The sequence below is a fragment of the Pelodiscus sinensis genome, chromosome 23 (genome assembly GCF_052426305.1).
Source record: "Pelodiscus sinensis isolate ZL-2025 chromosome 23, ASM5242630v1, whole genome shotgun sequence".
NCBI lineage: Eukaryota > Metazoa > Chordata > Testudines > Trionychidae > Pelodiscus > Pelodiscus sinensis.
Genome location: NC_143074.1, coordinates 22,799,569 through 22,814,946, shown reverse-complemented (window position 1 = coordinate 22,814,946; position 15,378 = coordinate 22,799,569). Strand labels below are relative to the sequence as shown.

At 43.1% G+C, this 15,378-nt stretch overlaps 1 protein-coding gene and 1 long non-coding RNA gene across 4 annotated transcripts in view; one reads left to right on the top strand and one right to left on the bottom strand.

Moving 5' to 3' along the window:
• NACC2 (NACC family member 2) overlaps nt 1–15,378 on the top strand; it is a 153,259-nt gene that overhangs the window by 77,517 nt on the left and 60,364 nt on the right. The window lies entirely within an intron of this gene.
• LOC142819328 (uncharacterized) lies at nt 2,488–14,912 on the bottom strand. The gene is made up of 3 exons (XR_012897184.2): nt 14,773–14,912; nt 6,782–6,871; nt 2,488–2,625 (listed from the first exon to the last, which is right to left on the bottom strand). It is a non-coding gene; the product is annotated as an uncharacterized LOC142819328 (long non-coding RNA).

The following is a 15,378-nucleotide window of genomic DNA, read 5'->3' as shown; positions in this document are numbered from 1 at the left end:
TTCAGTAGAAAAGTACTTTTATTTTTAAATACAGGGAATGAGTTGCTATATTATATAGGGAAATCACTGCCTCTTTCTCGATAAGAGGGAAAATGGAGCCCTTGGTACTGGAAAAACAATTAATTGCATTTTCTGTAATGTCTACATTTCTTTGCAAACCTCAATTTATTTCTTGCATGGTCTTTTGTAGATCATTTGGTTGACTAATATGTTCCTTTCTGCTTTAGTGAAAATAACATGTGAGTAAGCAGAATGCCCAAATTTCTGAACTATGTCTTGTGGTGATTTCTTAATTTCCTGAGATGAGTGCAAGGTTCTTGGTTACAGTCTTGTGCCTTAAAGGCTTGTTTGCTCATGCAGCGTTCTTCATTGTAAAGGGGGGGGGAGGGAGAAATCAATTTGATTACTTTCATGTCAGTTTGCATGTCTAATAGCTTAGAAGTTATTGCAGCTGTAAAATATACAGTATCATTTCTCTCTCACCCTCTCTCTCTCTCTGAAATTTGACAGGATTAATATAGTCAGCATGAAATCTTACTCATAAAGTCGACCGTAAGTGATGGTAAAATTAGCTGCTGAAATCCTCTGCTTATGGAAAGCATCTTCTGTTTTTTCTTCTGGGAAAAAATATCAAGGGAATGGCATGAGAATTAGAAGGGTAGTTTTCTGCATTTCAAACTCTAATACAAATATGTCTGTTTCATCTCCTCCTAGAAATGAGAAAGATAGCAAATGCTTTTAAGCTCTGTGATGTATAGAATAGCCTGCAGTACATTGGGTTTCTACAATAGATAGAGTTGCATAGATTTATCCAATGAAATGAACAGTGGTGATGGTGCTGCTCTAATTCCATTTTCATTGGTAGGCTAGAGTCTGTAATGTCAAGTGCAGTGATATTGTTAAGATCTTTATTTCCCCCCCTCGGCCCCTTGTGTAAATCATTCTAATGCTTCTCTGTAACAGCATAAGAGAGGTTGTCAGGGTAAACTAGAATGTATAAAAACATATCCCCCTTCAAAGGTAAACAGCATGTGGTATTAGAAAATGAGTCTACTTGCTGGAGCTCTGAAAGAATTCACTGCGTAGTTGCAGTGATATTTTGCTGCATGGAGAGCCTCTCCTGGAGTGAATGATGCTTCGATTTATCTCCTACCATGCTGGTTCTTCTTTCTCATAACTAGTGTCTTTCCATGCATCAGAGGGCGTGGTGATAAGGCTGAAAGTCATTGAGATCCAAGTGATCCGAGGAGTGAGAAAAACCTTTTGAAAGATAACTTAATTGCCATTTTCATGGTGGTTTGTAGAAGTGTTGTTCTTACTCCTGTCAAGGGCAACCTTCTGCTTTTGATTCAGCAGCTCGTTCCATCATTCTCTTCCACCTTTTTGAGACACATATTGACTAGATTTATCAGGCATGAAGACGCAGCAGGAAAGTGAAGTAGAAAACAGCATTCCTCTGTGGAAATGTGGAAATTCTCTGACGCTGAATTTCTTTCTGAGTGGGTTCACTTACAAAAAGGTCGCAGTGCCATGCTGAGTACCTAGCCTCATAAGCCAGCCAGTCCAGCTTCCTTTTTGGTTCCCCTTCCATCAGACTCCCTCAGAATTGTTCTGATAAGCTAAGGTACTGCCCAGTTTGAACAGTTCTGAATCTGATTATACAGAGATGTAATATTTTACAGATTCAGCTTTTAAAACTCCTCCCCATTGTTTTTGTTTAATACTTCCTTATGGATTACAAATGACATAAAAAATGTGTGATTTTTCTCTGCATAGGTCTATTTCTATAAATAATATAATTGTTCTTGGAAACCAGCAAGAAACCAGGGGGCTTTAGCATCTCTGTTATAAATCATGAAGTTAAAAGCAGGAAAGAGAGACACTCTAGTTGACCTCATATGTCCCTCTGCCTGTAGTAAATTTTCCAGTGCTCTGTCCTGTCTGTCAAATCTTGTAGAGCTTTTATCGTGGTTGGAAATGATTCCACAATCAAATGGATCGGAACCGATGATGTTTCCCCTGAAATTCTTATATTTCGGTGAATTAATTTACCCGTATTACTCCTCTTTGAACTGAACTTTGGCATAGGATCATCTATTTTTAAATGAAATTTCAAAATTCTATTACTTGCAAGCCCTGCACTTTTAAACTAGATTTGCATTGCATATGAGCTGTTTGAATGTTCTATTTTCCGTAAAGAAACGTGTAGAGTAGTTAATTTATAATGTGCTCGGTTACTGTTTTGTGTGAGAGAACTGCAGGATGGAGCCTTAGTAAGTTAAATGTGTAGTCTCCTAGCATTGCTATGATTTCTTTACAGCAATTCCTCGTCAGTGAGGCAACTAATTTTTTCTACATGTTTGTAAGATATGGATTTATTGCATACCCTCCAGAGACTTTTGTGACTTGTAACAAAAGATCAATGAAAAGGAAAAATTAGCCAAACAATATGCCCGTGTGGTTTATTTCTATTGCAGAGGTGCCTAAGGACTTCAATGAGGGAATTAGACTTCATTGTACTAGATGGTTCATTTGCAACTTGTATTCCTTGCCAGAAAAGGTCCCATGATATCTTCCAATCTGGTCTTTCCCAGGACTAGTCACCCCGTCAGTCCTGAATCTTCTCTATATGTTCACAAGATTTGACGATGGGAGAAAAAAGAGAATTGTTCACATTTGAATCTTTGAAAAACTTCAGAATTGAAAACTGGTTCTTTTGTCATCAATACCGTGGTCCCTTGTCCTTCTGTGAAGGGATTTTCCACCCTTCAGATCACAGCCCTGCACACAGACTTGGTTGAACCGGTCTCCCAACACTGGCAACGCTCATAATTAGCATACTCATAGTTCAGTGGTCAGAGTTCAGTCATTAACCTCTATGACTTTTTATGGTCCCTGGTCTGGGGAATGTAAGATACCTCGGGTATGCGCTGTCAAGGTTGTATTTGGTGATACAGCAATTACATCAACCCAAATGTATAAGCTGTACAAAGAGTGAAACAAGGTAAGTGAGGTAACATATTAGCTTGACTGCTGCTGTTAGAAGGTTCAAGCTTTTGAGCTGCTCGGAGCTGCTCTTCAGGTCTAGGGAAGGAAGCAGATTGTACTTTGCACCAGTAGAAGTTGTTCCAATAAAAAATATGAGCCAGCCTCCCTTGTCTCATTCATTGCCTGGGACCAACACAGCTGCAACAACACTGCAAGTAAATTAGACATAAGAATAGCCACACTGTCTAGCCCAATACCCTGTCTTCCAACAGTGGTCGGTGTCAAACAATTGACAGATCACCTCTCAAGTGATCCATCCCTTGTCATCCACACCCAGATTCTGGCTAATAACCAGGGATGGACTTATCCTCTGAGAATGTATCAACTTCTTTTCTTAATCCAATTATACTTTTGGCCTTCACAGTGTCCCGTAGGTTGACGGTGCATTGTGAGAAGATTTATGTTTGTTTTAAATCTGCTGCCTATTAATTTTATTGCATGACTCCTAGTTCTTGTGTTATGTGAAGAGGTAAATAACACTTCTCTTCACTTTCTCCACCCCATTCATGAATGTATAGACTTCTATCATCTCCCCCCTTAGTCGTCTTTTTTCCAAGCTGAATGATCCTACTCTTTTTAATTTCACTCTGTGTGGAAACTGTTCCATATCCGTAATCATTTTTTGTTGCCCTTCTCTGTACTTTTTCTAATATATAATATTTTTGAGATGGGGTGACTAGAACTTCATGCAGTGTTCATGGGTATACCATGGATTTATGTAAAGGTATTATGATAGTTTATCTATCACTTTCCTAATGGTTCCTAACATTCTGTCTGCTCCTCTATCTGCCTCTGCACATGGAGCAAATGTTTTCAGAGAACTATCCACACTGTCTCCAAAATCTTTCCTGAGTTGTAATGGCTAATTTAGACCCCATCCTTTTGTATGTACAGTTGTTATTGTTTTCCAGTAGACATAGATTCCCAAGGCCATCACACTAATTCTTATAACATTTATGCATGTGATATTTGCATGTTTTTCAACAAACGTACTTTCATGCTGTTTTATATACCTGACTCAGAAAATTGGTACCACACTTGAACCTCTTTAATCTAGCAGCCCTGGGAAACGGGTTGTCGGATTCAAGATTTTGCTGAGCCTGGGAGGGGGGAGGGAAGGGAATGTGGGTAGGGTAGCAGTGCGGAAAAGCTTCTAGCAGAGCATGTGGCTGTTCCCCCAGTTAGCAGGGAGGGATGCGTGGCAGCGCACAGAGCCGCTCTGCCTGCTAGGGTCCATATCACAAGTATTCCTGAATTAGGGGCAGCCAGACTGTGGAGATTCCAATGTGCTTCTCTCCTACAGTTCTTTGGCACCTGAAGGTTATTTTCCCAGTTTTGTAAGTAGGGATGATCGAGTGTGATCGATTCACCGTTTACCAGATAAGCATCAGCTTGTCGGTTAATGGTCTCGGTTACACTCAGCCAGCTCCGAGGGATGTGGCTTCACTGTGGCAGGGCAGCGAAGCCTCCTCCCCAGGGGCTGGTGGCTCCGCTCTCGGGAAGGCTTCGCTGCGGGCTCTGCCGTGTAAAGCTAAGCTCTGCATGTTGAGCTTTCTGCTACGCAGCCCGCAGCACGTGTAACCGCTGGGGTTTTTAATGGATACATGGAAGTCAGCAGCAGTTGGGGGGGAGGCCTCAGGGCAGGGTGAGGAAAGTGGGGGACTCAAGGCAGTGGGTGGAGGGTGCAGGACTCAGAGTAGGGGGGTCAGGGCAAGGGGCTAGGAGGCCAGAGAGGGGGGAGAACTTAATGGGACTGGTGGTGCTGTCTTGGTGGAGGCTTCCTCCACGGGGGCTGGGGTGGCGGATCCCATTGGGAAGGGCTGGAGCCAGCCTGAGCCTCTAGCCTGTGTGTTTGGGGGCCTCCAGTGTAGGAATGGAAGGGAGTAGTCGATAAGCATAGGGTTATCCGGTAATCACAGGCACCAAGGGCAGGGAAAGCAGGAGCCAGCACTGGGGGCAACCAGCTTTAAAACTGCCTGGGTGCCTGGCTCCTACTACATTTAAACTGCAGACCTGCAGGGGGAGCAGCGAGCCCCCTTCCTCCCCCATCAGCTAATCGATTAGTCAGTTGAAATTCCATTGACTTCTCTATTAACTAATTAATTGCAACTTAACATCCCTACTCCAGTGGCCCCCTCGCAGCCTGCAGGCTGTCTGTGGGGAAGAGCAGGGCTCCAGTGCCCCTCCCCCCGGTAGCCTGAACGTTGTCCAGGGGACCAGACTCTGGGAGTGCCCCCATGGCCTGCAGCAGCCCACCCATGGGGCCCCTATGACCTGCAGCATGGAGGTGGGGGTGGACCTTGCATCCAGTGACCTACCCTCAGCCTGTAGGCTTACTGGGGAGAAGCAGGGTTCTGGGGGCTGTTCCAGCCTGCAGCCTATTGGGGATGGATGAAACTCCGGGGGCTGGCCCTGGCATCTAACATGTCCACCCCCAGCCTGCAGGCTGTCTGGGAAGGCCAGGCTCTGGGTGCCAGATCCGGCTTCCAGTGCCCCCCGTGCCTGCAGCTTGTGGGGGGTTACGGCCAGGGCATTCTTGGTGGAGGGGAATCGGGGATTATTTACCCGTTCTGGTGACAGGCTAGATGACAGAGCCCCAGCCATGCTGGCCACTCTGTTGATGGTACGACTGCCCCCAGTGGGGTGTCTGCAGTGTAGCTCTCCCCTGGGGTTGGGATGAGGGGTCTGGGTGTGGGGGAGTGTTTGGGGTGCAGGTTCTGGGTGGTGCTCACCTCAGGCATCTCTTGGGAAGCAGTGACATGTCCCAGCAGCTTGTAGGAGCAGAGGTGGCCAGTGAGGTGGCATGCACTGACCCCCGAGTCCGGCTCTGCAGCTCCCATTGGCAGGGAACCGCAGCCATTAGGAGCTGTGGGGGCAGAGCCAGTGCTCAGGGCAGGTTATGGAGCCTCTTTGACCAACCCTGACCTAGGAGCTGAAGGGACATGTCACCTGTTCCCCGGAGGCATTTGACGGAAGCGCTGTGGGTAGGGTTGCCAGGTGTCCAGTATTGACCCGGACAGTCCAATATTTTTGCCTCCTATCCAGTACTCAGAAAATACCAGACACCTAAAATGTCGGTATTTTCTGATTATTTTTTCCCTAGGAGGCGAAAATACTGGGTGCTTACTTGGTTCTGCAGGGGAGATGTCTGGCCAGGAGCAGGAAGACAAGATGGTGGATGGCTGCCAGCAGCCTGTTAGGGCCAAAAAACCTCAAAAGCATTTCTTAAAGGGGCTATGCTGGGGTGGGGTTTTTTTTTGTTTGTTTTTGTTTTTGTTTTGCTTAATAACTCTCGGGGTCCTTTTTTTTTTTTATTATTTAACAACTTTGGTTTCCACCTTTTTTTTCTCAACAGAATTTTTTCCCGGTGTTTTTTTTGGGGGGGGAAGGGTTGTGTTCAGTATTTTTGGTTAAACCATCTGGCACCCCTAGCTGTGGGAAGCCCACACCCCAAACCCACTCCTGTGTTCCAGCCTGGCTCAGGCCAACCAGACTTTTAAGATCCCAATCAGATGTACTGACCAGAGCCACCAAGGTCTCGTTTTGACCAGAGTTTCTGGTCACACTCCAGACAGCTGGCAACTCCAGTGTTTATGGTTGAGTCTTGTAAGTGGCGTCAGCAGTGCCAGATTTATGCACAAGCTAAGTAAGATGCAGTTTAGGGCAGGGGTGGGCAATAAAAAAATGCAGCCCCCAGGGTTAGTCCCTGGCGGGCCATTGCCACTGTGTTTACCTGTGCCTCAGCAGATGTTGGAGGATCGCAGCTCTGGTTGGCCACAAAACGCCATTCGACCAGGACACCACTTCCCACCTCATGCGTTGGCTGGGAACGGAGAGCATAAATTATAAACATGATAGCATAAATTATGTTTCTGGATGAGCAGGAATATGTGTTCTCGATCTTATAACTCAGTTGGTTAGGTCCAACTATTATTGGACCTAACCAATTGAGTTATAAGATCAAGAACACATATTCCTGCTCATTCAGAAATATAATCTATGCTATCGTGCCGAAAGTGTCCGTCTGCTATGTACATTGGACAAACGTCTCAGACACTTCGCCAAAGAATCAATGCCCACAAAACAGATATTAGACAGGATCACAAAGAAAAAACAGATAGGGCATTGTCTCAACGACTTGATTACCTGCATCCTGCTTCAAAGATCTTTTCACACCAGACTTGAAAGAGAATCCTCTGAACTGTCATTCATGCTTAAATTCGACACTTTACGCCTCGGTCTAAACAAAGACATTAATTATCTTGCCCATTACAAAGATAGCTTCCCCAATTATCACCTCTAATATCATTAGCTCACAAACATTTACCTTCCCTCTTCCATCCCCCTTCTGTTCTGAAATTTGATTTGTCCTTTTCATATGTGTTCATTTTTTTGATTGTATCCTTTGGTATATATGGTCGTGCCAATTTTCTTCCACAATTTAATCTGAGGAAGTGGGTCTGGCCCACGAAAGCTCATCACCTAATAAACCATCTTGTGAGTCTTTAAAGTGCTACATAGTCCTGTTTTATGTTTATGCTATAGAGAGTAATCCAGCATTGGCCAGGATGCACAAAAATCTGTTTGGTCCCTTCTCTCATTTCTGTCCTCTGTTGAACTTCGTTGGGGTGTCAAAAGAGTGATTATCCTCACGGGAAGAATTCAAGGGTCTAAAAGCTGTTAAAACAACGAGACATGCTCCTGTGTAGCGCTGTTGATTTTTCTGCGTCCTAATCCATGTTGGAAAATATATTTCCTTGAAATATTAGTCTGTGAACTCTGTTGTGACTACAAGCTCCATTTGAAACCTAGGCAATTACTCTGTCATGGCACTATGTCATAAACAAGTGGACATAACTCCTCACTTTAGCTATCATAGGAACAGTGTATTGTGCTTGGGAAGAGTTAATTACAGAATTGTCAAAGAATAAGATTTTCCAGAAGGATGTGTTGCATAGCTCTAGTAAACAGTTACTGTCTGTAGAATGTCTAAAACCTGTGCTATAGTCCCTCCAACTTCAGTCCTTCAAATGTTCCCTTCTCTTTTAAAAGAAGAAAAATTGCTGTAGGACTCGTTTTGAAATGTAGCTGCTATAATTTTTAAATTTTAATAATAAATTACCATTAGGATGAGGCTTATATAATACACACCTCATTATTGCTTACTCAGAATAATTTCACAGCCTCTTTATAGAACCTTTGGAACTTTATTTGCTGAGTATAAAATATGCAGAAATGCATGAATAGTTTTAAGACTTGGTACCCTAAACTAATACAGTGTGCTTTTTTTTTCTCTAAAACCATGATTGAAGTCAAATTAACATATTTACCTTCAGTTCTCCCAGGAGTAGTATTAAAAAATTCAAGAGGTGATTCAGAATAGTTTCCCCATTGCTATATTTAAAGCTGGAATTCATTTCTCAATTAAAACCATGCAAACACTTAACTCCCTTTCGACTTAACAGTCTGTTTTCTTCTTTTGTGAGTCTTTGCACACTTACAGCACTATTGATAGCCTTATCTCCAGGGTCCTAAAAGGTGATGTGTGTTAGTTGGAGGTGGAAAGGGGGGAGTGATTTAATGGAAATTCTATTTGAAACTATTTATTTTGTTTATTTATTTATATAAGGGAATGAAAGCCAGGGACATCTGGGTTTCAGTCTTGACTCTGATTCAGGGGGTTTGACTTTGGATAAATTATTGAACCCACTCTCTGCCACAATTTTATCCTGAGTGGAATACTGACTTCTCAGTGGGTTTGAGTCTTAATTTTTGTGTCTAAACCACTTTGACATCTTCCGAAGGAGTATTCTGTGTCGATGAAATAGAAGGGGATGTAAGTTTATATTAAAACAATTTTTATTTGTTGTACAACTAAATATGTTATCAAATAGTTCCTATATTCTTCCTAAACATGGCCCAGACACACAATTTGTCATCTTACTTTTGCTGTGACTTATTTAGAAAGCTAGTCAGGCCCAACAAGAGTCGAGTTTAGTGGTGAAAGCTGACACATCTAAGACAGAGTTTCCATGAAGAAGCCTGTAAGAAAGGTATTGGAGGAAGGAGGGTTGAAAAGGTAGCCTGCACTAGTCAGATAATTCAAGGTCCAAGCCTGAGAGTCTAAAAAGGCAGAGAAAGCTAGGGAAAATCATCTGTGTTTCTTACAGTGACTGAAGGAGATTGTGGGGAGTTGACCTATATTTCAGGCACATCCTTAGCTGGTGTAAATTAATGGAGCTATGCTGAAAGGAGCTTTTGTCATGTACACCAGCTTCTTTCTCACCATACGCTAGAAATGCTGCTATTTCTTTTTTTCCGTACCTTCTGCCAGGCCGACATGCCTCAGCCTTGGAACCTATTTTAGCAGACATCGTTTCTTAAGAAGTGGGTTACTGATAAGTGATATGAATTGTGTGGCAAAAAAGAACTTATTTCTGTGGGTTTTTTTGGCTGATTGCCTTGTAAGTATTACAGAGTGTTGCAGCAAACTTTCCTGGATTTCACAATTGAATGGGTCTTCTCTAACTGTCCAGAAAGATTTTTTTAAAAAAAATAGAGACAAATCAATCCTACTTCTGCTTTTTGCAGTAATCATGGTTTTTTTGTTGTTGTTTGGGTTTTTTTGTTTGTTTGTGGTGAAAGAACTCCAAGCATCCAGTCTTTAGCCTTCCTTCATTGACTCGCGTTAAAATTCTTTGCACTTCTTGATCTAAGGATCTCAAAAAGTGTCATCACCTTTAATTAATAAACCCAAGCAGCCTGCTGAGTTAGGTCACTATGTTAGATGTGGGTAAACTGAGGCACAATGAAGTCATTTGCATAAATTCACACACGGCCAACTCCAATGCAGGGCTTAGAACAGTACTGTCCTGTCTCTTAGTCTCTGCCATAACTACTAGACTAGACTCCCTGATGCAGCTATGAAATGATCAATGTTAAATCAGGCTTCCCTCTTCATCAATGAAAGTGCCCATAAGAAAATCCTAGTATAGGAGTAATTGCATAATATTAGGACTACATAGCGTTTCTGCTGACATTTATGAAGGTGTTCCCATTTCCTCTTAAGACAAAGTCCTGGTCTTATCACAGGAGAAGTTAAGATTTTAGCATTGATCAGCTAAAATGGATGTGATCTCAATCCTGTATAAGAAGTTGTGCTCTTTCTAGAGATGTATCATATTTTAGACCATGTATCCTGAGTTTTTTTTCATGAAGTGAATATTCATAATTTGTATGAGCTTTTTCTAATTGTATTGAATTTTGTGCTGAGGACCTTTGTGTACTAAAGACTTAAAGCAGCATCTTCGACAGATGGTTGGACTGAGAAGGATATAGGATAATTTTATTACCAGTAATACTTGTATAATAAAATCTCAGAGCGGGAGCTGTGTTAGGCCGTGTCTACACTACGCCCCTCTGTTGGCAGAGGGATGTAAATGAAGCACTTGGAAAGTGCAAATGAAGCAGGCATTTAAATATCCCATGCTTCATTTGCATAATCATGTCATGGCGCTGTTTCGAACAAGCACCATGTCGAAAGTGAAATTGCAGTTTAGACGCGGTTTTTCGACAATGGTGAGATTTTTCAAAAGATCTTGTACTCCTCAAAAGGAGTTTCATGAGGCATAAGGGAGCAATCACCAAAGGCGTTCCCTGTCGACCGATCTATGTCTTGACATGCGCCCTGTACCGACAATCAGCTGAGCCGGCACAGCACGGTGGCCATTTTTATTTTAATGAAGCCGGGGATATTTAAATCCCCGCTAATCCCCGCTTCATTGACTATGTCAGGTAGCCTATTTTACATGCCTCTGTCGGCAGAGGCATGTAATCTAGATGTACCCTTAGAGACTAACCAAAATATATAGAATCATGAGCTTTCATGGGCAAAAATCCATAATTCTATATATTTTGCTTAGTCTAGTTTGGCACTAGTTTGTGTTTTAATATTTGCATAGTTATTCTTCCTGCTGTATAATAGGATAGTCACATTGGCTGCCTTATACCATACTCTGATCTCACAGATTTCAAAAGTAACTACCCATTCTGCCAGCATGGTACATCCTAACAAATAGCCATCACCATTAGGATTGCTTTTTCACCTTTAGAAGCCTCCATTATTGATTGCTGTTGCACTTAGGATTACTGGGCTTGGACAGCTATTGGCTTTCTTCAGTAGCAAAACAGGATTTGCCATGTGCACCAGCAATTCCACAAGCAAGGCATGCAGTCTAGCAAATAAAGCCCTTTTTTGGTGTTAATATATGGACACGGTAAGTTTTTACTGTGCTGAAATAAAATTATTTGGATATTGGCTATTAAAAGCAGATGAATGGATGGTGAATGAAGGATCTTTTGAGTTTTCTTACTGAATACCTTTATACTCTCTGGCTTTGCGATGAGATGTTGGTTTCACAGTCCTATCACATTTAAGATCATTATGGGGAGAAAAATGGGTTCAAGCAGCTGATGCTTGGCTTTGGGGTTTTGTTCTTAGCAATCCCATTTGTCCAACACATAGATTAGAGAGAGCACTTGATTCTGAGCAAGGTCACCTGTTGTTCCCTTTTACTTTTGAGGCTGGTCACCCCATTGGAGTGAGGACCTAGAAATGTACGTTGAGAGAAGACACAGAATAAAGAGCTAACACTGCCTTATTTTGTCAGCTTGGATAGTGGCTGGAAGATCAGCAAGCGAGAACAAAATTGCTGGTTAGTTCACTTGAGACACATGTTGGCCTACTTAAAATTTGGTAGGCTGTGTCACTGACCAGCACTGATTTCTTACTCGACTGTTTAGATTGATAATTAGATTCCATCTGAGAAGCAACATAAAGTTGGAATAAATTGGCTTGGCTTCATAAATTTAGTGTTTAAATATTTTCCCAGGCGGGGGAAAAAACATTTGCTTTTCAAGCAAAACATATAAACCTTGGAAAGAATCCCAACAACATAGAACTGTTTGGATTGGTGGGTTTGGTAGAGTAGAAAAACTGTTTAATCTCCTGCATAATTATTTTACTTTTTTAAGGGAACTGTAAATGTATGTCAGGGAGACATAGTAAGTGGTGGCTGGGGATGAATCACAGTGAAGAGGGATCCATGTGTAATGATGATTGCTTCATTTTGTGCCATATTCATTTGAAAACCAGTCCCTTTCTTCATCCCCACAGTCCAGAGGAGCTAATCATAATGAGAACTTTTATTGATACATGCCTTATGCATTTTATAGAACAATGTAGCTGGTTGCTAATCTCTCCTTAAAATTTACTAGCTTTAGGTATTACTCAGTTGATCTGGTGGGATCTCTGAATATTTAAAATCACGGGTACTGTGTTAAAATATATTTATCAAATGCCTGGTGCAAATGTTTATATTGTAATTTCCTTATCAGGGAGTTGCAGGCATCTTTATTTGATGAGAAATGATCTGGAGTTATCCCTTCTTACCACACTGAATATTCCTTGATGTGGATGTGGTTGAAGCTTTAAAAACAGTATCCTTGGAATTGCCACCCTACTTAATGTGTCATGGAATGCAAGACTCTTCTGTTGAGCTGAAGGACTAGAACTCAGTTGATTTACAGGTAGATAGGTCTTGTAAAATCCAGTCACGTTGTACAAGTGGTTGGGTGGGGGACTTCTACTTCAGCCGAGAGAAAGAGGGACTGGGATAGAGAAAGGTCCTGGAGGAATTCCTTAGCAGCAGCCAGGACTTGGTCTAAGGTTTATTCTGTTTGGTTATGTACCAGTAGGGTCAAACCTGTAGGTCAAGGGTGGGGAATGTATTTTGGGTCAGGGGCTACTGACCCACAGAAAAATCTGTCGGACTACACACAAGCGAGAAGCCCCGGAATAAGAAGAAAGACCAGACACAGACACAGACACACACTTCTCTTGCACTCCAGAGCTTAGGGGGCCCAGACTAGTAGATTTAGAGCGCTCCAGCCCTGCGGGTGGGTGGCTGAGGGGGGCTGGAGCGCCAGTGCAGACTCCCCAATGCTGAGCCTTGGGGGGGCCGGATCCAGACAAGCCAGAGGCCACATCCGGCCCCCAGGCCTGAGGTTCTGTAAGTGGTACGTTGACTGAAGCAGGATCAGAACGCCATTGCCATGCACATGTACGTTACATGTGCCCCTCAAGCAGTCCTGTGACCTTGCTTCCATTACCTTCTTGTATCTATTGTCCGCCTTTGTCAATATGTCTTAAATTCAAACAAAGAAACTCGGTCACCTGTGGGTACACAGCATAAGCCTGGGCTTCAACTCGGGCTCAAGACTAACCACCTTGCGTCTACACCACAATTGCACTAACCCAGGGCTTAAACCCAGAGTCCTGGACCCTGAAGAGGTGGAGGGTCCAAGCCCAAGTTAAGCTGGGTTGTAGGCTCCACGTCCTACTGTAGATGTGGCCTTGCTTGACTCAGGTCCTGGGAGTCTGCCAAAGTATCCCACAATTCCCTGGGATGGCTCCTTAGTTCTGTCTGTCCCAACAGTCTGCAGTTCACTCTATTGAACATGGATGCCACGCCCGTCTTTTGCAAATAGCAGGGTTAACTCATCACCTTCTGATCACCAATCTGCAAACACACAGTCAGAGAGTCTCCTGGGTTTTCAATGGACAGCAAAAGGATCAAGTCTCAAACAAAGTGAGAAGTTTCCCCCCTGCGCACCATGGTCCTACAGCAAGTGGGCAACCTGTGACCCAGGGGCTGCATGTGGCCCTCAAGACATTTTTTTCCTGTTGCCCATGTGCAGAGTTGCCAGCTTTTTCTGGTTTCCATCCACGTAGTTTTGTTCCTACCAGTGGTACTAAAATGACACGCATGTAAAGCCAGGGCACGTGACGTGAGGTGCGTGCTGCTTGCACAGAACACTGACTGGGAGAGCCGTGTGCTCCCTCTGCATCCAGTCAAACCACTGCTGTGTTTCCATCAGCAGCCCACACATTTTAGGTATGAAAGCGCCGTGAGCAAAATTACCCTTTTCTGGGAGACCATCTTGGTTATGACAATCTTGCAGCCCGCTGAGAGGGTCACTCCTGAACCCACTCACTAGCCTAGACTGCCCATCGCTGACCTACAATTAGATAGGCCATGTTAGGGTGACTTTAAGATATGTGGGGAGGAGGGCAGGGGAGACAGAGCTGCAATGGCATGGAGCTGGCTAACCCCAGAGGCTCTTACTGCATTTACAAAGCAGTGCCGCAGCGGCGATAGCAAGTGCCACCCCTTATCAGCTCATCAAATAGTCAATGAAAATTCCATCAACTATTCGATTAGCTAATTAACCGTTACTTAAGCTCTCTAGTACAAAATCCGGGTATGGTCACGACAGGGCCGAAGCCAGCACCTGGTCATGGTGGGGCTGACACAAGCGTCCAGTCATAAAGGTCTGTTAAAGTTACAGAATCCATGCCCTCTATGATCAGATCCTGTCCTTAATTATACATATCCCAGCCCAGGCCAATTCTTGCTTAGACTGTAGTATAATGGCATCAATAGAGTATTTAGATTTACTTCTTTATCTTGGACTGTCATGTACTAGAGATTCAGAGTGTGTTTTATAGAACTAGTCGAATTATTTTTCTCAGTGCAGTATCCGACTGACTTTAGAGCCTAAATAAAATTTTGTTTCTTAACTAAAAACCTGAAGAAGAGCTCTGTGTAAGCTCAAAAGCTTGTCTTTCTCGCCAAGAAAAGTGGGGTCAATAAAAGACATAACCTCGCCCACTCGGGGTGTCTCATGCTAAGGGACCGACACAGCTACAACAGCACAGTTTCAATCAGAGTGATGACATCTTGTAGAAATTGGGGTGGGGATCCCCAGGAGCTTCTCTCTTTTGCAGATAGGTTCTTCAGATCACTTTTTTCCTCCATGTTCTTCTTACTGCATCTGGTCACAAGATGATGCGATGACAGATCACTGTATGACATCTAGGCTTGTCATAATAGCCACCATTGTGCACGATTCTTGTATATTTTAGTGTCATTGCTGTTTATGGATTAGCACCTGTAGCTGACTGAGAGGCAAGTAGTAGCAGTGAACTAAGTCCCAACACCATAACTTAGACCCAGTAAGGAGGTGGCAAGGTGTTATGTATGGGAGCTGCAGGGAGGAAACAAGCGAGGTCATTGGTACAAACCAGTATTCACCTAATTAACTGGTTGGTGCAAGAGGTTCTGTCAGAGAGGTGCCTGCCTTAAAATCCTGGTTTTATGTTCAAATGCAATGAATTTAGTTGTCTTGTTGTTTGCTGTGTGGGTAGAAAGTCAAAACAGGAGAATATTTATGACTTGTTCATGGTTTTTTCAGCACAGGAATAGTAAG